This window comes from Lissotriton helveticus, chromosome 3_1 (genome assembly GCF_964261635.1).
Source record: "Lissotriton helveticus chromosome 3_1, aLisHel1.1, whole genome shotgun sequence".
NCBI lineage: Eukaryota > Metazoa > Chordata > Amphibia > Caudata > Salamandridae > Lissotriton > Lissotriton helveticus.
In genome coordinates, this window is record NC_136061.1 from 685973212 (window position 1) to 685990896 (window position 17685).

Here is a 17685-nt window from a genome sequence, read left to right on the forward strand (position 1 = left end):
ATAAACTTTGATGGTACCTACCGTGCATGGGCATATTTGTTCTTGTCAAAAGAGATCTTCGGAAAAGAATTCACCGTTCTCTAAAGTGTGATCATCAACGCTGCAGCTTTCACTCTGGCACAGTGTTAATCCAGTTGATACACTTATCGCGCTCCAGCTATAGCTCACTTTAAGCATATGGCAATCACACTGCTAAAAATACAGCACCATCCTCGGGCGCTCAAGATGGCTCGATGAGGTCTGTGCATCACAAGACCCGCTTCAAATCAGTCTAATTGCACAAAGCAATTGTTGTGCTTAAAGGGGGAAATCGTGGACCTGCTCGGGGAAGAGTTCGCGCACCTCTTCTGAGCTGTGAGAAAAGTTTAGGTGGAAAGTGGAGCAGGGGACAGGGACAGTTGCAAGTTTCTGCGATTTCTGATTGGCTACTGGTTGGGAGGACAGGGCAGGGTTGGCTTTACACTTTAATAGCTGCCCTCAAAACCCGAAGTACAAGACACTGGTTTAGCATAATTTTCTACAAAAACAGTGCACAAGGGGGGCGACTTAAGCTCACGGAGATCTGGAGTCTCTGCCATGTGCAGGGTCGAGGCGAAGGAGGGATGGTGGCTCGAAAAGTTGTCACCGCTGGAAATCTCTGTTGCCCAATTAGAGTCAAGAATCTGTCAAAAAACGTTTCCTTCTCTGTAAAGGTCTTCAGACTTTTGCGTTGACTATTAATTTCCTGACTGCGGCTTTCTATTTAAGGACGCACTCTTCTGAGCCGGCCAATAACAGTGTCACAAAGAGCTGGCATGGGATTCAGGAATGCGGAAGTCAGGAGAGAATCCTTCCTTCACCCTGTTGAGGCTGGAGATCAAATGTGATTCCAAAGTGTAATGAACATGATGCAGATGAGCAAAAAAACTTCTATGTGTCATGCATAAATGTAGAAATGAGTTAAAGTGCTTAATTTAGAAAGGCAACTTGCAGCTTTGTAATATTGCACAGCCATCTCAATGACAATTTTATTTCTGTGCAAAATTTCTGCCCCACTCGCGAAATGCACATAAATGTACAAATATGGCAGCTGTAAACTTTTGCATAATGTTTGGTCCATGGGAGACTAGTTGAAGTAGCAACAGTTCTCTTGCATGACTTTTTATGAGTATAATACCTAAGACAAAAGTTGCACTTTTGCGCATGCCTAGATGGGCACATCACAAACTCCAACAAACTAGGGCTGCTGCTAACACAGAATGCAAAGTATATTGCTGAGTGCAAGCGTACTGAACATGTTCTGATGGGAGTAATTGAGCATGAGATGGGGTGTACACAGTTGCTGGAACGATCATAAATTGAAAATGTTGCACAAATCGGAAAATCATGCCTTAAGGCTGACACTCTTTTGTGCATATTTATTGTTAAAGATGTATCATCATCAAATTTTGCAATAGCAATCATAAAAGCACAGTACAAACAATAAAAACAGTTACATATCTTCAGTGAATACATTAGCTATCCAGAAGCTACAAATTCATATTTAAGCATAAAACACCCCTGAAAAAAAGTCTGGATGAATAGCAGCATACAATTATTTCTATTGTTAAAGACGTCATTCCCACATTTTTGTTTACACATCTTCTAAAGCACTACGTGCAACTGAAACTTGCGAATACAATTTGGTGAAGAAACCCTGTCACAGCCAATCAGGCAACCACCTGTTACCATTCTAGCAAGTGTCATTCCACTGCTGTTCTATTCGTGTCAAAGATAAATAAACAGTAAGAGAAGTTGCGCATTCCAACTCTCCTCCCACCAATAAGATCAGAGCATTCCTCATTGACAGCGTAATGAGCGTTCCTACTATCTTTCTGAAAGCTGTATATACGGCATATCGAGTGGACAATATTGAGACACCTTAATATCATAGCCAAAATATCAACAACCAAAACATCAACAGGTAAATAGGTACAGATGTTCTATATCTAGCTCGACATATTTGTACCTTAACAATATGTATATCATCAAGATACATATATGTGGAGTTAAGAATAGTACATCTTTTAAATCTATGCTTATATATACGTACCTCCTCTATATTTGGTCCTCTATATTTTAGCTATATCATTAAGGTATCTCAATATTGTCTACTTGAAATACGAGACTGAAGCCTTTCTGCAGCAGAGCCTCACTCTGATATCAAAGCGAGTTAACATTTATTACGTTATGTGAGGCAAAAGTTGGCAGCCACAGATTTTTGGTAAACATCTGTTTGAAGACCAAAGCAGCAATATTAGTTGAAGCAGTTTTGTTCACCTAGCTGATAGCATTAACCAGATTTGTTACACGTCACAATTTCAGTCATTTTAATGTGCAGTAGGTGTTTTCAATTAAGTGGCACTCAGTATCAAATTCTGGGAGTTGCTAGTTACTGATTTTGCTGTAGATGTTGTTCCAACACTGGCTTTGCAATAGAGCACATCAGCGTGGAAGCCACATGATGAAATCAAGAGTCGCACAGTGCTGCTACTGTTCTTTTTTGCATAAGTGGTGCTTTCTTACAAAGGGCCTCACGGACATAAACGGTCTGGAACGAGATTACAAGTCAGCGGTCCCGGCAGCCGCATTAGGATGCGACCGCCACCATGGCAGTCTCAATGTCTATATTTTTTATTGTGATGGGTGCTGCAGTCCACAGCACACGCTACAGTACAAAAAATGGAATTACACATATCCCTGCCCTACGTGACAGGCACCCACATGATGCAGGGATACGTAGTGGGGCACCAAATGTGTGCCCTAAACACAAACAGAGGGCCAGGGGGAAGGAGGGGCCATCCCATTCCACCAGCCTATTCATGGTGGGTAAGCCGCTGTGCAACGGCCGGCGTGGTGGGACATCATAATCCCTATGGCAGTGCCTGGCAGGCACCACCACCATTGTAGGGATTGATGTTCCCTCCGAAAGTCCGACGAGCTCTTTAAGACTGTTGGATTGGATCCGTGGTAGTTGGTCTCTCTGACCTCCACCCATCTGCGCACCATCCTAATGTAGCGGGCGTAAAACAATATTGCGATGGTGGTGAGACCGCAGCCGACAGGCTGTCGGTGGTGGTCCTACTGTCATCGTAATCAGGCCCATAGTTCTCAGAAAAGGAGTAGTTACCTTAGGAACAGTTCCAGAGATATATTTAAAGATACACAATGTGCTAGTAACTCATGCTGAATAGATGAATGCAAGATGGCCGCCAAGTAGGAGCTCTAGGTAAGAGCTCCGGGTTGGGGATCACCAAAATGGTATAAATCCCTGAATTAACCCCTCCAGCAATTTACCGGCCACCTGAATTAGAACATAGCTGGGAAAGGATCAGTTCGGGAAAGAAAACAGCCTACCTGGATCAGCGGCACGACAGCCTCTCCTTCCCAGACTGCAGGGTGCACTAGCCTGTGGTGAACACGGAAGATCTCTCGGCATCGCCCGCAGTTGCACTACTTAGACCTGCATCGGGAGAAGGCGGCTGCAGCGTAGTCTGCGCCGCGGTGGATGCGAGCGGAGACGGGGCACCACTGTCAGCAGAGGTGCCGCCCGCAGTGGAGTAGATGCCCCACTGAGTTGCGCTGCCTGGACCTGCATCGGGAGAGGACGGCCACAGCGTGCACTTCATCGCGGTGGCTGCGAGCGGAGACGGGGCACGGCAGGCATCAGAAGTGCTGCAGGAGGTGCCATTGGAGCGCACTGAGGTAGGGGGAAATGATCTGGGGAACCGCCACGGACACTGCAGAACAAAAATATCAATAGGCGGGCCGCTTCAACCCTCAGCCCTCTATCTCCCCCCACCCCTTGCCGGTGAGGAAAAAAATAGGGGAAAACAGGAAGCGGAAATCGAGAAAGGCAGCATCCGCCCGCCTGACTTCAAAATGGCAGCCGTCGCGGACAAATAGTTTGTGAATTGCAGTAAATTCCAGCTAGAGGTAAATCGAGGGCTGCTGCTGACACTTATCCCCTCCGCTACGAGAACAGCAGCGGAACTACAAAACGGGGATTTCATTTGGACCACAACACACAAGCCAAAAAATAGGACCTGCCCGTCTGACTTTTAAAATGGCAGCCTTTTCGGACAAATAGCTCGTAATTGCAGCAAATGGCAAATCGAAAGCTGCTCTTACACTTATTTGCTGGAACAGAAGCGGTACTAGAAAACAGGGGGCTACATTTGGAACACCGCACACAAGCTAAAAACCGGATTCGCCCTGCCTGACACTAAAATAGCGACCACTACAGACATCATGAGTAGAGAATAACTACAAGCAAGCACAACTAACTGGGAAAAACAAGACCCCGGCCCGCCTGACCATAAAAAGGCGACCTGACCGGAAAACAACACTACTCTAGCAATACAGGAACAAATTTGCCAATTCGCAACCCAAGGCTATACTGCTGCATAGTACATAAAAGAGTAAGATTTGCATTAATATGTAATTTAAGAAGAGACACTTACATTCATGGAAAAAGATTGTTACAGAGAAAGCAATCTAGGTGGGAGATGAGAAAAGACATATAGGTGCATGAATATAATTTTACAGAGAAAGCAAACAAATATACGATATACGATAGAGAAGGGGATCACATAAAGGATCACAACATTGGATACAAGAAGAAAACATAAACAATAGAGGAACTCACTGGAAGACTAAAAACAGCGTGAGATAGTTGGTGACATTTTAAAGAGTTCTCACCACTTTGAGAGACCTTAACACCATAGACCGTGACATTAACTAACAAAAATGGCCGATAATAACTTAGAAGCGGCAGGCATAAATGCACATATCATAAAATATCCAACTTATCTATCCAAAACCTCAGCCAAAAAATGTAAGCACAATCTAATGAAGAAAAACCCGGACACATTGATCTCTGACCCCTCCTTTAACCGAGTTCAAGGCATGATCGTAAACGACATGATATTTTTCACCAGAAAAATGGCTAAATGGCGCACCGTCATTACAGAGAAGCTCAACATAAAAACTGTCAGCAATATACCACATGGCACTAAACTATTGATCATACCGTCACCTAGACTCAGAGCAGACCTGTGCATAACATTATACAAGAATGGAATAGTGCTTATACAAGCAGCCAATGTCGAATTAGAGAAATTTGACCACATATTATCTACCTTAAAAGAATATGTAGAAAACCCAAGGGATCAACCACATCTTCAGACCGCACAAGTAGACATTCTAGACTCCATCCCCTCTACCACCACAGGCAGCATATTGCCAAGAGAACCACAGGACCCACAACACGTAACGCCACCAGGTGACACAGACATCGCTCTACCCAATGAACCTCAGCATCCTCAAAACCCAATCCCAGGAGACACAACTGAGACAGAAGACAGTTTGAACGGAGAGGATACAGAGAGCACAGAAACACCGATACCATCGGCTAACACCGCTCCGGCACAAGCACAGAGGGAAGAATCATCGTTGCCCCCTCAGGAGGTGGGTCCACAATGCTCAACAACACCAGGAGACTCAACGGAGAGTGTAGACAGGCTGGATGAAGAGGCTACAAGCAGAAAAGAAATACCTATAATTACTGGCAATAATGCCCCGCAGAAAACACGGAGGGAAGAATCAACGCTCCTCTCACAGGAAGTGACTTCGATTATAAATAGGCCACTCAGTAGGAATCTAGACACAAATGATTCAGAAAATGCCACCCCTCCATCAAACTCTCCATGTACAACACAAAGGTCAGATAGGAACACACGAAATGTCTGTCACCCAAAAATGACAGAAAGTTCACACAACACAATTAGTGCATCGCACTTCTCACAAAGTGGAGGCACGGACAACAGAACTAAGGGCACAAAGTAAAGGAATCTGAGAAAAGGAACAGATCTTACACATGGGAACACAAACTGTGAACACCGAACCGAGAGGATGAACACTCCTAATACAGAGCCTCAGACCCAGAGAGACGTTAAAGGAATACAGACACAAAATGACAACATGTCACAGGACATCCTAAACACACTGAAAACAATGGAAAAGATCCTGGAAATCACTGTAGGCACACACTCCAAAGTTGAGCACATCCAAGAATTAATGCAGAAGTCTCTCGAGAAAAGGAATGAGATGGCCATGCCATTAACAGATAGGCACAATCGACCAGATAGGACTCTTAGTTACATAACAGAAGAAGAAACCCTGTCCTTACTACAAGCATACGAGCCCACAGAACACAGTAGAGGGGAGGCAATTAAAACAGTTCCGATTGATGCTAATAGAACATCCAGACATAAGGTAAGGAAACCAGACTATCCACTAACCTGCTTAAACGGGACCCTAGTAACGCAAGAAAGCCTCTGAAATGCCTACTGCTCAACTGTAGGTCAGCAGTAAAACATGCGTCAGACATCGCTGCACTTATCATTAACCAGGAAATTGACCTAGCGATTCTAACAGAAACATGGCCTTCGGAATCATCATCTCCATGCATAGATCTGTTGGTGCCCCCTCATTATAACATACTGAGACTGGATAGACCAAAAAAGGTCGGAGGTGGGATAGCCTACATCCACTGATCAGACATAGAAATCAACCAAATACAATCCGATCCTCTGGAGTCCTGTGAATACCTAGGTCTTAATATACGATCAACTGACAATCAAAGATGAATCCTGCATGCCATGTACCATCCTCCAGGAAATAATGCTATTTTTATAGACCAGTTAATGGAGATTATCACGGATAACTCTAACACTCACTCAAACGACATATTCCTGGGTGATTTCAACTTACACTGGGACGACGGGAAGGACAAACTGATCAACGCTCTTAAAAACCTCTTGACTGAGCTAAACCTTACCCAAGCCTGCACACAGCCAACACACTCAAAAGGAGGAACGCTAGATTGGATATTATCAAGAAACAAGAACATAGTGATCCACTCAGTTCTGCCATGTGACTGGTCGGATCACCATGCCATAACCTTCCTAATACCAACACTGATAAGGAAAACGATCGTGCAGCCTTTTAAACTCAAAAAGTGGACCCGGGACATTAAAGACTGGAATATTGAACGGTTAGTAGAAAATTGTCAGAAAGATCTGAATCCACCGAACAACTTGCGGAATGTGAATGATCTAACTGACCACTACACTACGACAGTAACAGATATAGTTAACACCACTATGCCACTAAAGCTGAAAAGAGTCTCGGAAAAGGACAAAAACCCTTGGTTTAATGGTACATTGAATGATGATAGGCGGAAACTAAGAATGGCCGAAAGAAAATGGAGACAACACCCTGCAACACCAGAGCTGAAATCACTCAGAAAAATCAGAAACGAGTACAACAAAAAGATCCTCAAGTCCAAAAAAGAATATATTAGATCAGAATTGGATAACGCCAAAAACAGGCCACGGAAACTATTTGAGATATTAAAGCAACAATCAAACAAATTGGCAAAATCGGCCCAAGAAACCACTAAAACTCAGCTGAGCTGTGAAGAATTCTAAAATTTCTTCACCGACAAGGCCAACACTTTGGAAACAGAGCTCAAGATGGCAGCGGACATTTGCATAAAGCCATGTCTGAAATGGGGTGGCTGAGTGGGCTAAAGAATGGTGATGGATTAGACCCAGATCAGTTGACTGGGGGTGAGTGTTTGATTTGCTCAAACGCTCCGTCCATCATCCCCTTTTGTATCGCTTTGTTCGCCCTAAGTGTGGCAGGGTATGCTCAGACGTGAGTCCCTTGCTCACTTGGTCACTGGATTCAAGATAGCCTGGCTGATGAGGATTATGAATCCGAAACCGGTCCCAGGATGCTTTTTTCCGGTCCATGGAAGACATGGCTTGGCAGTTCGGGCTGGACTGTTCCCATGAGGCACAGGGTCAGACTGATTTGCATATAGCCATGTCTGAAATGGGGTGGCTGAGTGGGCTAAAGAATGGTGATGGATTAAACCCAGATCAGTTGACTGGGGGTGAGTGTTTGATTTGCTCAAACGCTCCGTCCATCATCCCCTTTTGTATCGCTTTGTTCGCCCTAAGTGTGGCAGGGTATGCTCAGACGTGAGTCCCTTGCTCACTTGGCCACTGGATTCAAGATAGCCTGGCTGATGAGGATTATGAATCCGAAACCGGTCCCAGGATGCTTGTTTCCGGTCCATGGAAGACATGGCTTGGCAGTTCGGGCTGGACTGTTCCCATGAGGCACAGGGTCAGACTGATTTGCATATAGCCATGTCTGAAATGGGGTGGCTGAGTGGGCTAAAGAATGGTGATGGATTAAACCCAGATCAGTTGACTGGGGGTGAGTGTTTGATTTGCTCAAACGCTCCGTCCATCATCCCCTTTTGTATCGTTTTGAACCTGCCCCACCAACCGCAAAGACTGAACAATACCACTCTGACGTCCAACCCCGAGGATGCAAAAAACAAAGCTCATTGGGATACTTTCAAGTTATATGATCAGAATACCATCGCCAAAACACTAGCGGATATCAAACCGAATAACCTCTATAATGATCCACTCCCCACAAATGTCTACAAAACATCAACCACATCATCATCCCAATATAGACAAAAATTATAAATGCCTCGCTAGCACAAGGGATCCTTCCAGAATGCTTAAAAACACGCCAAGTTGTCCGAATCATCAAGAAACCAACAGCGGACCCAGCAGATCCTAATAACTTTCGCCCAGTTACCAACATTCCGTTACTGGCCAAACTAATCGAGAAATGTGTACAAAACCAACTGAGCCAACACATCGCTAATTTCATGCTATTGGACGGCTGCCAATCGGGATTCAGAACAGGCCACAGCACGGAAACAGCAATCCAACATATCGTCGATGACGCAATACAGGCCCTAGATCTCAATAGAACATGTTTACTAGTCCTTCTCGACCTGTCATGTGCATTCAACACTGTAAATCATGAAAAATTACTAGACAGACTAAATAAAAGGATGGGAATGTCGGGAAATGCGCTGAAATGGTTTGAATCCTTCCTTCAGAACAGATCTGAAAGATTCTTGGTCAACCAGACACTATCCCAATCTTGTCGGAACTCGATCGGAGTCCTTCAAGGATCTACACTATCTCCTTCACTTTTTAACTTATACGTCGAACCTCTGACAGAAATGCTACGAGACGCAAACATATCCTATCACATGTACGCGAACGACACGCAGATTTACATCAAGGTCGCATCTATGGAGGACATCAAGTTAATCAATGAGTCTTTAAAAGAGACAATACGCTGGTTAACCAGTACTCACCTGAAGCTAAATGCACAAAAAACCGAATTCCTATTAATCTCACCACCAAAAAAACACACAGAGGTGATGGAATGGACCAAACTGATCACAGCACTAAACTGCACCCCTACGCTAGTGGACTCAGCCAAATCATTAGGAATCACATTGGATAAGAATCTAGACATGAAAGCCCACATCAAATCAATGGCAAAAATTGCCCGCTTTCACTTGAACTACTTAAGGAAAGTGAAACCATTCATCTCGTCAGCAGATCTCAAACTGGCAATACAATCATTAGTTATCTCAAGGATTGAATACGGATGTACAACCTTAGCAGGTCTACCAAAAATCTCCACGGCACCACTAAAAGCATGCCTCAATGCAGCAGCAAGACTCATTACCGGATCGAGGAAATTCAACCATATTTCACCACACCTAAAAGCGTTAAACTGGCTACCATATGAAGCCAGGATCCAATTTAAAATGGCATGTATCACCCACAAAGCACTCCACTACAAAACACCAAGATACCTGGCCCAGAAGATTGAGCTTTCTGGAGGAGGGAGATCAGCCAGGAGTGCCAAGGAGCTGCTGCTGAGGCCAACCATCTTCCGGAAGAAGAAAACATATGACAGAGCTTTCTCTGGGGCAGCCCCCAGAATATGGAACTCACCCCCTCCGAATATCAGGAAAATTACAAACACGGCAACATTCAAAAAGAAAGCTAAGATCTTCCTAATGAGTAAGTTCCTTACATAGACAAGAACGGACTTCACCGCCACCGCGTCTTAGATGTGCCAAAACGGAAAATCGAATGAAAGAAAGAGAATGTCTCTAGATAAACGGGGAACAACCTAGCGGCGCTATACCTTCCCAGAACCCGGAGGAAGATGGCACAGATAAAGACAATTCAGAACTATTTGTACAGGAATACAACATACAATATAGTAGGCTAGTAGAATAACATATCTGATAACCTGGGAGATAGACGCAGACTGAAATTATATAGAAAGGTGTAATCCCGATGTTATTACTAGCCTAATTTTAGCAAACCATTGTACATATTCTAGGATATATCCCCTTTTTCACATATACCTAACCTACCTCATATCAGTGTGATACGTTTACTATATAGCTCTATACATACCTACCTAATTCACTATATGGTAATATTATACGAGTTGGATCTCAAACCTACCTCATCTATATGTAACTGTGATGCGCTCTGATACCCAAGGGTCACGTCCGCGCTATATAAAACTCTCTAAATAAATAAAAATAATGGCTGCCTTGAAGCTCCTTGAGATTACTGAAAGAGTAAGTGCCTTGACAGACCTTCTGCGCTTAAATTGCTCTGGTTTGTTCCTGAGATGGAGAACAGAAGAGTTTCAGAGGGAGAAGCTAACAAAAGGAAGAGATCTACCGACTGAGCATTTGTGCTGTGACTGCGAGATGGATAGCAAGAAGGCAAAGCACTCTGAATTGGACTCAATGGTATACTGGTAACCAGTGGCAATTTAGGGATGATCCTTATAGTCTCTGTTGGAAATTGAATTTTTGTTTGAGGAAGGTGTAAACCATTCTCAAGCAACAATCACAGTCCTTGTAAGGTTGAACCACAAAAGTCACTAAATGAAGCTGTGCTGAACCCTCTGGTAGCATGGCATTAAAGCAGTATGGCTTAACTTAGAGGCAATGTGTTAAGTATTTAGGCTGCACACAGTGGCATAGCAAGGTCAGGTGGTACCCGGTGCAGATTTTTTTTGTCAACTCTGGCTTGACAAAATGGCAAAAATATGTGTTTAAAACTTATATTTTTTCTATTTTGTCACCCCCCCTCAGTGATGACACTTGTCACCCCGGGCTTCACAAAATGGCAAAAATATGTGTTTAAAACCCTTATTTTTGCCATTTTGTCATCCCCTCAGTGATGACACCTGGGGCAGTCCGCACCCACTGCACCCCCTTCCTACGCCACTGGCCGCACACCAACAGTAATGATGTGAAAACACAACACAACAAAAATTGAATACCAATTGAGAACAATAGAGTAGAATGTAATACATAAAATGATACCTAAATGAAAATAATCCAATTAGTAGAACTAGAGATGTTGAAATTCAAAGGTTTAGAGAAAAGTAACCCCAAGGCACAAAGCGACAACTGAGAGTTTCTTGTTACGCTGGACTGGGACAAAGTCACAAGCTCAGGTCGACCACAAAGGGGTGCAGGCCGGGCACAGGACTAAGTTTGGCCTGCTGAGAGTGATACCTTATGTCCTTGATGCCAGGTTTGCATGGTATTGATTTAAGAGGCTTTGCATCGTCCGGTTTATTTTCTGATAAGGCTGTGCAGTGAGGATCTGCGGGGCCTTGTGTCGCTCGGTTTTGGTTCCACTGAAGTTTAAAACTGTGTGGAGAGGCTTTGCGGGGCTTTGCATTGTTTGGCGTCAGTTCTGATGAAGCTTTCATGCCAGGAGGAGTTCTGTCTAATGCCAGCTAAGGGTCAAGGACTTGGGGAGGCACCTCTTAGGGATCAGCAACTCACTCCAGCAGAGACCAGCAGGACTCTGACAGGTTCAGTTGCAGGTCCAGGCAGGTCCAGTGCAGCAGGTCAGCTGGGAAGTTGCAGAAAGGCCTCCAGAACGTTTTGGCTCTCTATTGCTCAGAACAAGAGGTCGCCAACTGACCTTTGTAGCAATTCATGTCTTCCTGAGCAGGTCCTCTTTCCTTCAAACAGCAAGTCCATTCTAAAGCAGCAGGGCAGTCCTGTGAAGCAAATGGCAGGCCTCAAGCAACAGGGCAGTCCTCTGTGTACAAGGTAATCCTTATTAATTCTTCCACAGATCCAGGAGTGTACTGAAGAGTTGGTCTGAGGCTCCAATATTTATACTTGGTGCCAGCCTTTGAAGTGGGAAAAACTTCTAGACTTCACACACATCTGGTTCTAGAAATTTTCTTCCTTCCTTGCCAAGGCTCCAAGAGGTCTACGGTATCAAGAGACTAGTGTCACGTTCTATGGGAGTGTGCTTAGGCGCCCCTTTGAAATGTAATTAGGGCAGGAAACAGCTCTGCCCCTCTCATACTGGCAGTATGGCCCATCCAGCCAACATCTATTTATTTATTTATTTATTTTACAGATTTGTAGAGCGCATGGCTGCCCTTGAGTGTCCCAGCGCTATTCCACCTTTGTCTCATTGTCTGGGAGAAATACAAAAGACCAATTACACCCATGCATGTGACCCAGGATACAGAAGGCTGCAGGCACTATATGGTTTGGACAAGAAAGTTCCAACTTTCTAAAAGTGTACTTTTCAGAAATGTGACTTTAAATCTGCCTTTATCATTACAGAAGATTTTAAATTACTATTCTTTGTGACCAAACCTTTCTATCTGTTCTTAAACAAATGTTAGCATTTAGTAAATGTAATAAGGGAATCTAATTTTATCCTAAGGGAGAGGTAGGCCTCACAATTAGTGAAAAACGAAAGTATGAATTTTTCACTATCAGAACATGTAAAACTTAAAAACACTTGTCCTAACTTTTACATACAATGCACTATACATTATGGACAATTACTGCCTACCTTATGGGTGACTTATACTTGTAAAAAAAGGAAGATTTAGGACTGGCTAAAGGTTTATTTTGCCAGATCAAATTTGCAGTTTTCTAGCTACAAACTCAGGGGTTGATTAGGATGGCGGGCGGATTGCCACCGGTATCTTTTTCTTCCGGTTGCCAATCGTTCCGTTTGCCGGACCGGCGGAGCTGGGGAACAATATGGTGGCGGTGCCTAGCAGGTACCACCATCCATAATAGGGTGTATGGTTTTAAAGGCCTTTACATGGTGGTAAAGCCGCCATGGATAGCCGTCTGGCGGGGATTCGCTTTGGGGGCCCGTTGCGGACCCCCAGGGTTTTGGGGGGTGGAGGGCTGCACTTGTGGGGTACCTATTGTACCCCCTACATTGCCATGCACAAGGTGGCAGGAACTGTGCGGTGCCTGCCACGTTGTGCATGGCAATTCACAACTTGGCATTTTAACATTGCGGTGGGTGCTGCAGGCAACAGCACCCGCTGAAATGTTAAAATTCCACTTGCGACCACCGCTGTGGTGATCACATCATGATTGGGGTGGCGTGACCGCCGCATGGCTGTCGGGCGGTCCCGTTACCGCTAGGCTGGCAGGCGAACTAAAGTCCGCCAGCCATCCTAATCACCCCCTCAGGCTGCAGAGGCAGGCTTGAAGACATGCTTTGTCTTCTCATTTTAGTGGTGGGGCACACTAGGTGTTCACTAGGTGCTCTAGTCCACTAGTGACCTTTATCCTAAAGGCCCTGGATACACAGACTAAAATGTACTAGGGACTTATAGGTAAGCCAATCAGGGAATAGCCAATTCTACATGTTTTTAGGGGTCAGAGCACATGCACTGGGCACTGGATGGCTGCATCCCAGTGTTCAGTGTCCATTTACCAGTACTAACATATTGCAAAAAGTGTGTGAGTGGAGCTGATGATAAAAAAGAGCCACTTTCTCGTAGCATTGACAATGCTTGTTTTACATTTTGAGACCCTGGCGATTCCCTTACCTCTGCTATCTAACCTCTCTACCTTTACCTCGACCAGTGCACAGACATGAACTCCAGCAGCTCAGATGTAAGCATTTTGTGTACCTGAGGGGGGCAAAAATTGAAAAGAAATTTCTAGTGCTCATTAACAAGTTTTCAGGGGAATAGTGTGAATAATTGCTGTTCGGTATGATAAAGAGTCTTGATTATGCTGTTTTGCTCAAGCCAGAAACGCACTCTTTGTAGATTGTAGTGAAAACTGTAAAGCCTGAATATATGTAAGTAAACATAAATAACAGGGTGCCTATTTGATAATATTGATTCATTTCTTTAGCACAGTGGGTGCTTCACTATTACATTTTAGTTTTGAGCATTCTTTAGTGTGAATTTAAATCAAACCTGCTGCAGCAAGACATCTTAATGGCAAGTTGCCTATTTCTATTTCATCTAGAATTCACAGTACAGTGGGCAGCAATATTTTTGTTTATTCATGCCATTGAACTTCTTTGAAAGGCAAAATAAATCTTTCATCCATTTACAAGAGAATAAGGGAATAGGCAGCACAACAAGGTCAAAATAAAGGTTACTTGAAACGAAAAAGATCAAGCACTCCAAACAGTGGTAATGCTGCCAGAGGGCTTTTTGGTTTGTTTTTGAGGCTTGGATTGAATGCGGGGAGATTGTGCTTTAAATCCGCAATTCCAAGTATCTGAAACAAACTACTGTCAGCTGTACTTAGGGGCTCATTAGGGTGGCCGAAGGGCTGCCACCGCCGGCCATGAGGTGGCGGTCCTTCCGTACTCCGACCACAAGTTTCCCCTGCCAAATTAGGATGGCAGGGGGAATCTCACCGTGACGTGGCGGTCGCAAAGACCGTCCGCCACGGAACCGCCACAGGCAACCCTAAGGATTTCCTGGTGGAGCGGTCTTCACCAGTAAAATGGCGGTGGTGCCTAGCAGGCATGGTCCGCCAAATTACGATGATGGCTGGAGACAGCCTTTCCATAGTGGTATAACCACCATGGAAAAGCTGGTGGGGATTGGTGACGGGGACCCGTTGTGGGCCGCCCATGTGTAGGGGGGAGGTGAGGGTGCACTGAGCGAGTACCCATGGTACCCCCTACATTGCACAGCACTACATGGCAGGCACGGTGTCGTGCCTGCCACGTAGTGCAGTGCAATGTACATCCTGCCGTTTTGGCATCACGGCGGGTGCTGCAGTCAGCAGCACCCACCGCAATGTGAAATGGCAGGATGCAACCACCATGGTGGCGGTCACATTCTAATTTTGTGTGTGGGACCGCCGCATGCATGGCGGATGGTCCCAGTTTGCACCAGGATGGCGGACGGACCATCCTAATGAGGCCCTTAAAAAACACTTTCACTGACCGCCTGCTTCTGAATGTACATCATGTCTGTAAATGGTTTTTCAGGTTTCATCTTACCATGACATTCATCTTCAGTTGTTATCCTGCTATGTGAGGGTCTTGTGACAGATGAGGTCTGGCACGAAGGACTTCTAGTAAGGCCTAAGACACTGCAGCTGCAACTGAAAATATTTGTGTCTGTCTCAAAGGACGTCTAGTACAGTTGGATAGAGCTGCATTTGGGTCTGGTTCCAGGGACTTCTCGAAAAAGGCCTAAGGTAATGCTACGCTACAGTAGTATTTGTGTCTGATTCAAGGGACCTCTTGTAATGGCCCATGGTTCTGCAGCCTGATAAAGAAAGGACTCTTCCTTGAAGGGCCTCTAGTAACATTCTAGGGTACTGCAGCATGCAAAAGCTGTAGATGTGTCTGACTATAGTTGGCTGCTACTAAACTCTATGGTTCTGAAGCCTGTTAAAGCTATAATTGGTATCTGATTTGAGGAACCTCTAGTGAAAGCCTGGGGTACTGCATCTATTTATGTCTGACTCAAAGAGCCTCTAATAGCAGCCTAAGACACTGCAGCCTGCTACAGAATTATTTGTGTAAGACTTTAGGGACCTCTAGTAACAGCCTAGAGGTAGGGAAACAGCATTTACAAATCAGTCTAAACAATGATGTACCTTAACAATGCAATATTAACCACGCTTTAGTCTTTACCACACAGGTTTTTCCAACTTCTAAGTCTAGATATTCAGCAAGCATGTCATTACCACACTTTGTTTTACTACTTGTGTCTTAGTATCTTAGGGGCCCATTAGGATGTCGGGCAGACTGCCTCCGCCAGGCTGGCGGCAGCCACCAACAGCCTGGCGAGGGCAATCCGCCCGACATCCTTCCCTGAATTCCCCCCCGCCATATTACAATGGCGGGGGTACCGCAGTAGAGAAAAACACCGCCCGCCACTTTTCCGCCCCGGTCGCCTTGCGGCCGGGGCGGAAAATGTTTAATATGGTGGCGGTGTCTATTAGACACCGCCAGCCATATTACAATGGGCTTTAGTAGAAGCCTTTCCATGGCGGCATCGCCACCACGGAAAGGCATGCGGTCTTCACTCTGGGGGCCCCCTGCGGGCCCCCAGAGTGAAGGAGGGGTGGGAATTGCACATGGACAGGTACCCCCCTTCATTTGCATGAACAAAGCGGCAGGCACCGCGCGGTGCCTGCCGCTTTGTTTATGCAAATGCAGAAAAGCATTTCTAGCATTGTGGCGGGCGGTGCAGAGAGCACTGCCCGCCACAATGCTAGAAATGCAGGATGTACCCGCCACAGTGGCGGGCACATCCTAATGCCACCCCCGGGAACCCCGCCCTTATGGCGAGCGGTCCCAAACCCCGCTACGATGACCCCCTAAGTGTTTTAAGAGTAGTGTCATTACCACAAATATCTTTACCATGCATTAATATGTAAGTATATGGGTAAGTATGTAAGTCAGTATATGTTATAGGTATTTCGTAAAAAAAATTATAGATTTTTTTAATGCTAATTTTTAGGGACAGGTTGTAAGGCATATAAGGGTATTGGGTGGGTAATTGTATTCATATTCAGTTATTCATTAACCCTATATTTTTTTTAATTACAATATGTTTTAGGGATGGGATGTTAGGGATATAGGGGTATTGGGTGGGGATGTGTATTAATACTCGGGAATAAATTTTTGTACTTTAGTATTCATATTGTAATTTTTTTAAATTAATGATAATATAAGTTTTTCATTTATGCAATAAAAATACTAAATTAGTATTTAGGGAGGGGATGCGAGGAATATAGGGGTATTAATGCTCAGGTATTAAATGTAATACTTTAGTATTAATATTTATGGATTGTAATTGTTTTGGATTAATGAACATTTAATTTTTTAAATAATTAATAAAATTGCAAAATTTCTTTTGAAGGACGGGATGCAATGGATTTTGGGGTATTGGGTGGAAAGTGTATTAATACTTAGGTAGTAATTTTAGTACTTTATTATTAATATTTATGAATAGTACATGATGTACATTAATAATTAATTTAAGCTGAAACATATTTTAGAAAATTGTAAAACTAGTATTAAGGTATGGGATGGAAGGGGTATAGGGGCAATGGGTGGGGAAGTGGATTATACTTGGGTATTAATTTTAATATTTTAGCATTAATATATAATATATAGAATTTTGTAAAAGTAATAATAAAATAAAAACTAAAAAATGAAAATTAGTATTTAGGGTTGGGTGGTAAGGGACATAGGGTTATTTATTGAGGCAGTGTATTAATACTTAGGTATTAATTGTAGTCAATTAGTATTAATAATTAAAGGTAATTTATTTAAGTAAATATGTTTTTAATTAAATACAAATATATTATTTAATTTCTGATATTGTAATAATTAATGAACAACATTTATTTTTCAAACTTACATTGTAATACATTATATGAAAAGATTCAAATTT